The sequence below is a fragment of the Bombina bombina genome, chromosome 3 (genome assembly GCF_027579735.1).
Source record: "Bombina bombina isolate aBomBom1 chromosome 3, aBomBom1.pri, whole genome shotgun sequence".
Taxonomy (NCBI): domain Eukaryota; kingdom Metazoa; phylum Chordata; class Amphibia; order Anura; family Bombinatoridae; genus Bombina; species Bombina bombina.
In genome coordinates, this window is record NC_069501.1 from 1,039,539,936 (window position 1) to 1,039,551,458 (window position 11,523).

General features: G+C 40.9%; 1 long non-coding RNA gene across 1 annotated transcript in view; it reads left to right on the plus strand.

The window, feature by feature from the left end:
* The window catches only part of LOC128652052 (uncharacterized), a 51,301-nt gene extending 40,032 nt beyond the window's left edge, over positions 1-11,269 (plus strand). Inside the window, exon 3 of the long non-coding RNA XR_008401253.1 lies at positions 11,154-11,269. This is a non-coding gene — a long non-coding RNA (uncharacterized LOC128652052). The remainder of the gene's footprint in view (positions 1-11,153) is intronic.
* Positions 11,270-11,523: the final 254 nt, after the last annotated feature.

Genomic DNA, 11,523 nt, shown 5'->3' on the forward strand with positions numbered 1-11,523 from the left:
CTCTCTCCTCGTGGGTGAAGTGCTGTGAACGTAATTACCCCCAGAACATAATTATGTTCACAGCACTTCACCCACGCCCCAGCACTACACCAACACGCCAAAAGAGGTGGTGAGCATAACGGCCACGAAATTGCCTTGGAGGTTGGTGTTTATCTTTTGGGATACCTGCATTACCCTAAATAACAAGTGGGGTGAGAGTATCAGAGTGGCTATAGGGCACTTGTAAACATTGGACCTTACATACACGTGAATGGAACTATAGATACTTTGTCCCCTTTTGAAACAAGAGTTTCCTTTATGCCCGATATATTTAAAGGACTTTTATTCCAGGTTCTTTGCTGCTAACATTTGATGCTATTTTTGCTGCTATTAAGATATCTCCACATTAGGGAAATAATCCAAATTTTAAAACAAGATTCTCTATAGATTTATTTATTTTATAGATTGATTTTATTTTGTGAAACCACCGGTGGTATAGTGAATATTTGATTTTACCATATATATAATTCCTACATATGTGTGAATAAACCATAGCATATTTTATTCTGCAAATTACTCTCTTACGTCTAGATTATGAGTTTGCGTTGCGGCTTTTAACTCAGAAAACAAATTGCAACTTCAGCGTAAAAGCAGTAACACCGCTATTGGGAGTCGTGTCACTATAGCTATACCGCAAGCATTTTAGCCTGTAACGCAACATCAATCCCGCACTCAAAAAAATGAAGTTTCTGCGTGGAATTTCCATAGTGCCGGTATTACAGGTTGTGTGGTGAGGCTAAAATGCTTGCTTACAGCCTATACCGACACGATCCATACCGCCATTTGAGACCAGTAGTTATGGATTTTGTGTAACAAAAATGTTTCACAAAACTCATAACTAAAGTGTTACAAAGTACAATAACACCCATAAACTATCTATTAACCTCTAAACCGCCACCCTCCTGCATTGCAAATACTATATTAAACCTATTAATCCCTAATCTGCCCGCCCACCCACATCACAACTATTAAATAAATTTATTAACTCCTAATCTGCTGCCCACCCACATCGCTAACACTATTTAAATATATTAACCCCTATTCCCCCACACCCTGACATCCCCGCAACTATAATAAAGTTATTAACCCCTATTCCACCGCTCCCCAACATCGCCGCTACTAAATTAAACTATTAACCCCTAAACCTAACACCCCCCCTAACTTTAAATTAAAATTACAATATAACTCTACTTAAATAAAAATAAAAACGTACCTGTGAAATAAATATAAACCTAACATTAAACTATAAAGTAACCTAACATAACTATTATGAAAATAAAAAGTACTACCAATTAAAAAATCTAAATACAAATTTAAAAAACCTAACACTATGAAAAAAATAAAAAAATAAAAATTACAACTAAAAAAAAAAAAATCCTACGAAAAATTTAAAAAATCTAAGTTTACCAAAAATAATTAACACTAAAATTAGTAAAAATAAAAAATACTTAGATTACAAAAAAATAAACTAAATTATCAAAAATAAAAACAATTACACCTAATCTAATAGCCCTATAAAAATAAAAAAGCACCCTCAAAATAAAAACACCCTCTAGCCTACAATAAACTACCAATAGCCCTTAAAAGGGCCTTTTGTAGGGCATTGCCCTAAAGAAATCATTATTATTATTATCGGTTATTTGTAGAGCACCAACAGATTCCGCAGTGCTATAAACAAAGGGGGAGTACAACAAAACAATTATAGGGATCAAATGGGTAGAGGGCCCTGTCAAGAGTTGCACTGTTGTAGTCAGCTCTTAAGAAGGTGATCTACAAACAGCTGGACTCTTAGGCTTACATGCTAAGGGGGTTCAGGGGATAGCAATGGATGAGAGGAAATTAGCTCATATACCTGTATAAAATTACAAAGTCCCCCGAACAGTAAAACCCACCATCCAAAAAAAAACCCCAAAATAAAAAAACCTAAGCTACCCATTGCCCCTAAAGGGGCATGTGTATGGGCATTTCCCTTAAAATGGCATTTAGCTCTTTTGCATTGCCCTTTAAAGGGCATTCCGCTCTTTTTCCAAGACCAAAGCCCTAATCTAAAAAAAAAAAAAACACCCAAAAGAATTTAAAAAAACACCCCTAACACTAATCCCAGAAGATCTACTCATGGTTTCTGAAGTCCATACATCCATCTCCATCCAGGCGGTGAGGTCTTTATCCAGGTGGCGAGGTCTTCATCCATTCCAGGGGCGTGATCTATCTTCCTCCTGGCGGCACAGAGCGGAGCCATCCTGGAAGCCGATGCCATCCTGCACGGAGCATCCTCTTCATACCGTCGCCGCTGTACACTGAAGTTGAATGCAAGGTAACAGTTTCCTAATGGTGTACCTTGAATTCCTATTAGCTGATTTGATTCTTCCAATTCAAATCAGTTAATAGGATGAGAGCTTCTGAAATCCTATTGGCTGTTCAAAACAGCCAATGGGATGAGATCTATTGAAATCCTATTGGTTGTTCAAATCAGCCAATAGGATTTCAGTAGGTCTCATCTTATTGGCTGTTTTGAACAGCCAATAGGATTTTAGAAGCTCTCATCCTATTGGCTGATTTGAATTTGAAGAGGATGTCCTGCGCAGGATGTCTTCGGCTTCCAGTATGGCTCTTCTCAGTGCCGCCAGGATGAAGATAGAAGACGCCCCCGGGATAAATGAAGACCTCACCGCCTGGACGAAGACCTCGCCACCTGGATGGAGATGGATGTCCGAACTTCAGAAACCATGAGCAGGGATTAGTGTTAGGTTTTTTTTAGTTTTTTTGGGTGTTTTTTTTTTTTAGATTAGAGCTTTTGGGCTTGGAAAAAGAGCTGAATGCCATTTTAAGGGCAATGCAATAGAGCTAAATGCCATTTTAAAGGCAATGCCCATACAAATGCCCCTTTAGGGGCAATAGGTAGTTTAGGTTTTTCTTTTACAAGATATGACGAGTCCACGGATTTCATCCTTACTTATGGGATATCGCCTCCTGGTCAGCAGGAGGAGGCAAAGAGCACCACAGCAGAGCTGTATATATATATAGCTCCTCCCTTCCCTCCCACTCCAGTCATTCTCTTTGCCTGCGTTAGTGATAGGAAGAGGTAAAGTGAGGTGAGAGTTTTTTATTTTTAAATGGTGCCAAAATGTACTATTTTATTACAGAGCAGTCTTTTTAGACTATGGGAACTGGTGGATTTTTGCCTCCACTGCGCCTCCCATGATTGAGCTTCGTTCTCTGTGTATGGTCTTAGAGGTTGTAACTAAGACCCTTCTGCTGTCACAGGACCTCAGGAGGAAGAGTGGACCTCTTGACACTGTGAAGTTGTCATGCTGTTCCTCAGCATGGAGGTAAGTGCAGTTTTCTATTCTGGGACGCTGCAGCATATATTATATTGGGGGCTAGAATTGGGGCTTCCCTTTAACAGACAGTGTAATATCCAGACATTCTGGCAGTTTAATAGCATAGAAGCGCTGGGATATGGGTACAAAACCAACATAGTTTATTTATCCACACACTCTGGCATTGTTTTATTGGCCTAGAAGCGCTGGGAAATATTGTGTGGGGATGTACTGTAACCGGACACTCTGGCGTTTTATTGTTGGGCCTTGAAGCGCTGGGAAATACTGTGTGGGGTTGCACTAGAATGGGCTGGCTGATGCTGGGGACAGTTCCGGAAGGAATATGTTTTTTATTAGGTACATGGCGGTATTCTGTTGTGATTGACTGGTTGTTTACGCCCATGAAGGGCGGGACGTAGTGTTTTGCGCGCTTTGACAGCGCAGTTTTTTTATTAGGTACATGGCGGTATTCTGTTGTGATTGACTGGTTGTTTACGCCCATGAAGGGCGGGACGTAGTGTTTCGCGCGCTTTGACAGCGCAGTTTCTATTTCAGTCCCAGTTGGCAGCATCTCCTGATGGCTCCTAAGTCTGCTTGTGGTGATATTTTACAAGCGACTTTAGGTGCGCCGTGCTTGTGGAGTTAAGTTTGGTTACAAGGAGGCAGGTAGGAGCCGCAGCAGAGCTGCGGCGAGGTGACTGGGAGGTCTTTTTTTTTTCAAAAGTATACCTGTGGATTATTTCTGAGACCATCGTGCAATGTGAAATTTGCACTCTGCCTCATATATCAAGGTTTAATTCAGATTGCTTTTTTTCCTTAAAGCTACAGTAACGTTAAAATATATTAACAATGATTTGGACCAAGATTGCTTTTTGTTTAGGTTATCATGGAGGACCTTGAACAAAGTACATGCCCTATGTGTTTAGATGCCATTGTGGAACCCCCAGTTACGCTTTGTCCCCCATGTATTGAGACTTGAGAGGGCTTTACAGTGTAAAGAGCAAATTTTCTTTAATAAAGATATGTCTAATGAATGTCCTCAGACTGATGAGATTCAGGGTATGCCGCATATTTCTCCCCAAGCGTCACAGCCTTTAACGCCCGCGCAAGTGACGCCATGTTCTTCAATGGCGTCTGCTTCATTTACTCTGTAGGATATGGCTGCAGTCATGTCATCCACTCTTAAAGAAGTTTTATCTAAGTTGCCAGTATTACAAGGCAAACGCAGCAGGACAGAGGCCCACATGGTCCCTGCAACTTCTGATGCTTTAATGGCTATCTCCGATATACCTTCCCAGGGCTCTGAATTGGGGGGTAGGGAGGCCCTGTCTGAGGGGGAACTGTCTGACTCTGGATGTGCATTACCCCAGACAGATTCGGACGTCATGTCCTTCAGATTTAAATTTGAAAACCTCCGCCTTTTGCTACGAGAGGTTTTGGTAACTCTGTACGACTGTGACTCTATTGTGGTCCTGCCAGAGAAATTGAGTAAGATGGACAAATACATATAGGTCCCTTCTTATTCCGATGTGTTTCCAGTTCCTAAGAGAATTTTGGAAATTATTACAAGGGAATGGGAGAGACCGGGTATCCCGTTCTCCCCTTCCCCTATTTTTAGGAAAATGTACCCTATAGCTGATACCATTCGGGACTCTTGGCAGACGGTCCCTAAGGTGGAAGGAGTTATTTCTACCCTTGCTAAGTGTATGACTATCCCTATTGAGGACAGTTGTGCTTTCAAGGACCCTATGGATAAAAAATTGGAGGGTCTTCTAAAAAAGCTATATATTCATCAAGGGTTTCTGTTTCAACCAACGGCCTGCATTGTAACAGTCACAACTGCGGCTGCCTTTTGGTTTGATGCTCTAGAAGAGTCCCTTAAGACTGAGACTCCTTTAGAAGAAATAATGGATAGAATTAAGGCCCTTAAGCTGGCTAATTCTTTATTACAGATGCCGCCTTTCAGATTGCCAAATTGGCGGCTAAGAATTCAGGATTTTCCATTTTAGCGCGCAGAGCCTTATGGTTAAATTCTTGGTCTGCGGATGTGTCCTCTAAATCAAAGCTCTTGGCGATTCCTTTAAAGGGTAAGACCCTGTTCGGGCCTGACTTGAAGGAGATCATTTCTGACATTACGGGAGGTAAGGGTCATCTCCTCCCTCAGGACAAAACAGCTAAGCAAAGGGGACGACAGAGTAATTTTTGTTCCTTTCGAAACTTCAAGGGAATCCCCTCTTCCGTTAAACAGGAAGGGAATTATTCTCAAGCCAAAGTCACCTGGAAACCTAACCGGGGTTGGAATAAGGGTAAACAACCCAAGAAGCCTGCAGCTGCTACCAAAACAGCATGAAGGGGCGGCCCCCGATCCGGGACAGGATCTAGTAGGAGGCAGACTTTCTCTCTTTGTCCAGGCGTGGATGAGAGATGTTCAGGATCCCTGGACACTAGAAATTGTGTCTCAAGTTAAAAAATTCCTTCCCAAGGGGAAGGTTTCTTCTTTCACGATTGTCTGTAGACCAGATAAAAAGAGAGGCATTTTTACGTTGTGTAAAAGACCTCTCCACTGTGGGAGTAATTTGTCCCGTTCCAAAACAGGAACAGGGGCGGGGGTTTTGCTCAAACCTTTTCGTGGTTCCCAAAAAAGAGGGAACTTTCCGACTATTTTAGATCTCAAGAGTCTAAACAAGTTTATCAGAGTTCCATCTTTCAAGATGGAGACTATTCTGACAATTCTTCCATTGATCCAGGAGGGTCAATATATGACTACCGTGGACTTAAAGGATGAATATCTTCATATTCCTATCCACAAAGATCATCACCAGTTCCTAAGGTTTGCCTTCCTGGACAAACATTTTCAGTTCATGGCTCTTCCTTTCGGGCTGGCCACGACACCCAGGATTTTCACGAAGGTTCTAGGGTCTCTGCTGGCGGTTCTTAGGCCGTGGTGCATTGCAGTGGCGACTTATCTGGATGATATTCTGATCCAGGCGTCGTCTTATCAACTGAAAAAGTCTCATACCGACATGGTTCTGTCCTTTCTAAAGACTCACGGGTGGAAGGTGAATCTAGAAAAGAGTTCACTAATACCACAGACAAGGGTTCCTTTCCTGGGAACTCTAATAGACTCTATATCCATGAAATTTTTTTTGACAGAAGTCAGAAAGTTAAAGATTCTGAATACATGTCGAGCCCTTCAGTCCAATCCTCGGCCATCAGTGGCTCAGTGCATGGAGGTAATTGGATTGATGGTAGTGGCAATGGACATCATTCTGTTTGCTCGTTTTCATCTCAGACCTCTACAACTGAGCATGCTCAGACAGTGGAATGGAGATTATGCAAATTTGTCTCCTCAGATAGATCTGGATCAGGAGACAAGAGACTCTCTTCTTTGGTGGTTGTTGCTGGATCATCTGTCCCAAGGGACGTGTTTCCGCAGACCTTCATGGGTGATAGTGACAACGGATGCCAGTCTACTAGGATGGGGTGCAGTTTGGAATTCCCTGAAGGCTCAGGGTGTGTGGACTCGGTCGGAGTCTCTACTTCCAATCAATATTCTGAAATTGAGAGCAATATTCAATGCGCTTCAGGCTTGGCCTCAGTTGGCTTCGGCCAAATTCATCCGATTTCAGTCGGACAACATCACGACTGTGGCTTACATCAATCATCAGGGAGGAACAAGGAGTTCCTTAGCGATGACAGAAGTATCCAAGATAATTCGGTGGGCGGAGGCTCACTCTTGTTATCTGTCAGCAATCTACATCCCAGGAGTGGACAACTGGGAGGCGGATTTTTTGAGCAGACAGACGTTTCATCCGGGGGAATGGGAACTCCATCCGGAGGTCTTTGCCACCCTGATTCTCAGGTGGGGCAGACCGGAATTGGATCTGATGGGGTCTCGTCAGAATGCCAAGCTCCCAAGATATGGATCCAGGTCCAGGGATCCTCAGGCCGAACTGATAGATGCCTTGGCAGTGCCTTGGTCGTTCAACCTAGCTTATGTGTTTCCACCGTTTGCTCTCCTTATCCGGATGATTGCACGGATGAAACAGGAGAGGGCTTCGGTGATTAGGATTCCCAGGATTTTATCTTTTCTCCAAGAAGGATTGGAGAAAGGGTTGTCAGCGAGTTCCTTAAAGGGACAGATTTCTGCTTCGTCTATTTTGCTACACAAGCGTCTGGCAGATGTTCCAGATGTTCAATCTTTTTTTCAGGCTCTGACTAGAATCCGGCCTGTGTTTAGACCAATTGCTCCTCCTTGGAGTTTGAATTTAGTTCTTAATGTTCTTCAAGGGGTTCCATTTGAACCTATGCATTCCATAGATATTAAGTTATTATCTTGGAAAGTTTTATTTTTGGTTGCTATTTCTTCTGCTCGCAGAGTTTCTGAGCTTTCGGCATTACAATGTGATTCTCCTTATCTTATTTTCCATTCTGATAAGGTGGTGTTATGTACCAAACCTGGTTTTCTTCCTAAGGTTGTTTTTAACAAAAATATTAATCAGGAAATTGTTGTTCCTTCCTTGTGCAACCCTTCTAAGAAGGAGCGTATGTTACATAATTTGGACGTAGTCCGTGCCTTGAAGTTCTACTTGCAGGCGACTAAAGAATTTCGTCAATCATCTTCATTATTTGTTGTTTTTTCCGGAAAACGTAGGGGTCAGAAAGCTACGGCTACCTCCCTTTCTTTTTGGCTGAAGAGTATTATCCGTTTTGCATATGAGACTGCTGGACAGCAGCCTCCTGAAAGAATTACGGCTCATTCTACTAGGGCTGTGGCTTCCTCATGGGCATTTAAAAATGATGCTTCTGTTGAACAGATTTGCAAGGCTGCAACTTGGTTGTCTCTTCACACTTTTTCCAAATTTGATACTTTTGCCTCGTCCGAGGCTGTTTTTGGGAGAAAGGTTCTTCAAGCAGTGGTGCCTTCTGTTTAGGTTCCTGTCTTGTCCCTCCCTTTCATCCGTGTCCTATAGCTTTGGTATTATATCCAATAAGTAAGTATGAAATCCGTGGACTCGTCATATCTTGTAAAAGAAAAGGAAATTTATGCTTACCTGATAAAACTATTTATTTTACGATATTACGAGTCCACGGCCCACAATGTCATTTTCTAAGACAGATCTTTATTTTTTGTTTAAACTCCAGTCACCTCTGCACCTTGGCTTTTCCTTTCTCTTCCTAACTTCGGTCGAATGACTGGAGTGGGAGGGAAGGGAGGAGCTATATATACAGCTCTGCTGTGGTGCTCTTTGCCTCCTCGTGTTGACCAGGAGGCGATATCCCATAAGTAAAGATGAAAACCGTGGACTCATCATATTGTAAAAGAAATAAATTTATCAGGCAAGCATAAATTTCCTTTTTTTAGAGTTAGGTTTTTTATTTTGGGGGGTTGGTTGGGTGGTAGGTTTTACTGTTGGGGGGACTTTGTATTTTTGTACAGGTAAAATAGCTGATTTCTTTAGGGCAATGCACTACAAAAGGCCCTTTTAACCCCTTGAGTGCTAACGATGGCTCTGAGCCATCGCAGAGTTTCCCACTCAGGTGCTAACGACGGCTCAGAGCCTTCGCTAGCACTCTCCCACCTTGAGGGAGATTTGGGGGCTCCCCCCAGCTCCTACCCCAGCGATCGGGCCTGCATAGTGACAGGCATCGCTGGGGCTTCACGTTTTGCGTGGTGAAATCACATGCAATGACATGATGACGTCACCGCACAGCTTTATTTAAAACAGATAATGACAAGTATAGGGAAAGGGGGCATGCTGCTTAGAAGCCTGTAATCGCCTAACCTATCCAATGGTATAAGACTTGGGGATCTGAAAGAAAAAAAAAAGTTAAAAAAAATATATTTAAAAAAATTATAATGTTAAAAACCCTCAAATCAGCTTAGTACCCAGGTGGGAAAGTGCTTAGTACTCAAAGGGTTAAGGGCTATTGATAGTTTATTGTATGCTAGGGGGTGTGGTTTATTTTGGGGGGCTTTTTTATTTTTATAGCGCTATTAGATTAGGTGTAATTGCTTTTAAATTGTATTTATTTATTTTTGTAATCTTAGTGTTTTTTTATTTTTTGTGACTTTAGTGTTAATTATTTTTGGTAAACTTATTAATTTTTCATAGGATTTGTTTTTTTTTAGTTGTAATTTAGATTTTTTAATTGGCAGTATTTTCTTTTTTATTAGATTAGTTATGTTAGGTTAATTTATAGTTTAATGTTAAGTTTACGTTTATTTCACAGGTAAGTTTTTATTTATTTAAATAGAGTTATATTGTAATTTCAATTTAAAGTTATGGGGGGTGTTAGGTTAAGGGGTTAATAGTTTAATTTTGTGTTTTGCAATGTGGGGGGCCAGTGGTGTAGGGGTTAATAACTTTATTTAGAGGTGTCGATGTTGGGAGCGGTGGAATAGGGGTTAATAACTTTTATTAGTGTCGGCAATGTCGGGGACGGCAGATTAGGGGTTAATTACTGTATTATAGTGGCGGTGATGTTGGGGAGTGGCGGAATAGGGGTTAATAACTTTTATTAGTGTTGGTGATGCCGGGGGCGGCAGATTAGGGGTTAATGACTTTATTATAGTGGTGGCAATGTCGGGGGCAGCAAATTAGGGGTGTTTAGACTTGGGGTTTATGTTAGGGTGTTAGGATTAAATGTAACTTTCTTTTCCCCATAGACATCAATGGGGTTGCATTACGGCGATCGCCATCCCGCACTTCAGGTGTTAAGTTTTTTTTCTAACACCTTCTCCCCATTGATGTCTATAGGGGAAAGCGTGCACGAGCATGTCAAGTCAGTCCTTGGCTTTTGTGCGGTATGGAGCTTAATGAACCATATCGCACGCACAAGGAGGCTTTTCAGTAACTCGTAATGGCAGCGCTATGGAGGGGGAAATAATGTAACTTTTTTATATCTCTTTCTATAGATATATTAGTTTTTTCCACTCTCGCTTGGAGGCGCCAAACTGTGTTTTTAGTCTGCAGACAACAAGGTTAGCAACTGTCATAAAGTTAGTATAGAATGCATTATTTTGTATAAAGCCACTTAGGGACATGTATGTAGCAGGGTTGATCTTGTAGGGTGCATCTGAAGTTCTGAAATTGCTCAATTTTCAGAGCTAAATTACATATAAAGGGGGCAAAATAAATAATGACAATATATTGCAAATTTGTTTTATAATGCATAGCTAAACTTTTTTGTTTTTCTGTCACAATGCAAAAAAACAACATACAAAATAGACAAGTTAAAAGCATTTAGATCAGTATTTTGTATTGTTTTGCTGTCCATGGACCCTCTTGATATTGATTATCTGATCTCCACTCTGTAGTCAATTAGGAGCAAATATAAAAATGAGCTCCTGCTCTAAGCAATCGCTTTCTGCGCACAGCATTGTTAGGATTCTGAATCTTGCAAGATGCACTCTAATAATTGTAGACCAGATTCTGCTATTTTTTATTAAAATAATAAAACTAAAGTTTCTAGCATTAACTGTGCTAGAAGCTAGAAGTATGATTTGAAAGTAAACTGTGCTAAACCAACAAGCGTGAAAAGTTGAACTTATAATATCACGCGCACGATAACCTATTCCCCCATAGAACACCCTACTCGCGTGCAAACACAATTGCAAAATCTCAAGGGAGCTAATCCGACATGATATATATATACACATGAATAAATATGAATATTTCACATTTCAATTTTATTTAAATCATTTTTATTAGATAGTGTTATTATAAGTGTAACATTACTTTTAAATGTATTTTGATGCGTTTTGTGACACTTTTTTGTTTCTTGAAACAGTTAACCAGAGCTCTGAAGACACGCTAACCCAACCAGCGGAAAACCCGACGCTTTCAAACACCAGCGAAAAATCCTTATCGCTCACTCATAACTGTTAGCTCTCCACACGTAATCAAGCCCAGTATGTCCAAAATTAAATTGATTCAGATAAAACATGCAATTTTAAGAAACTTTCTAATTTACTCCTGTTATCAATTTTTCTTCGTTATCTACATTTAGCCACCAATCAGCAAGCGCATCCAAGGTGCTGAACCAAAAATGGGCCAGCTTCTTAGCTTAGATTCCTGCTTTTTCAAATGAAGATAAACACAAAGATAAATTGATAATAGGAGTAAATTAGAAAGTTGCTTAAAATTGCATGCTCTATCTG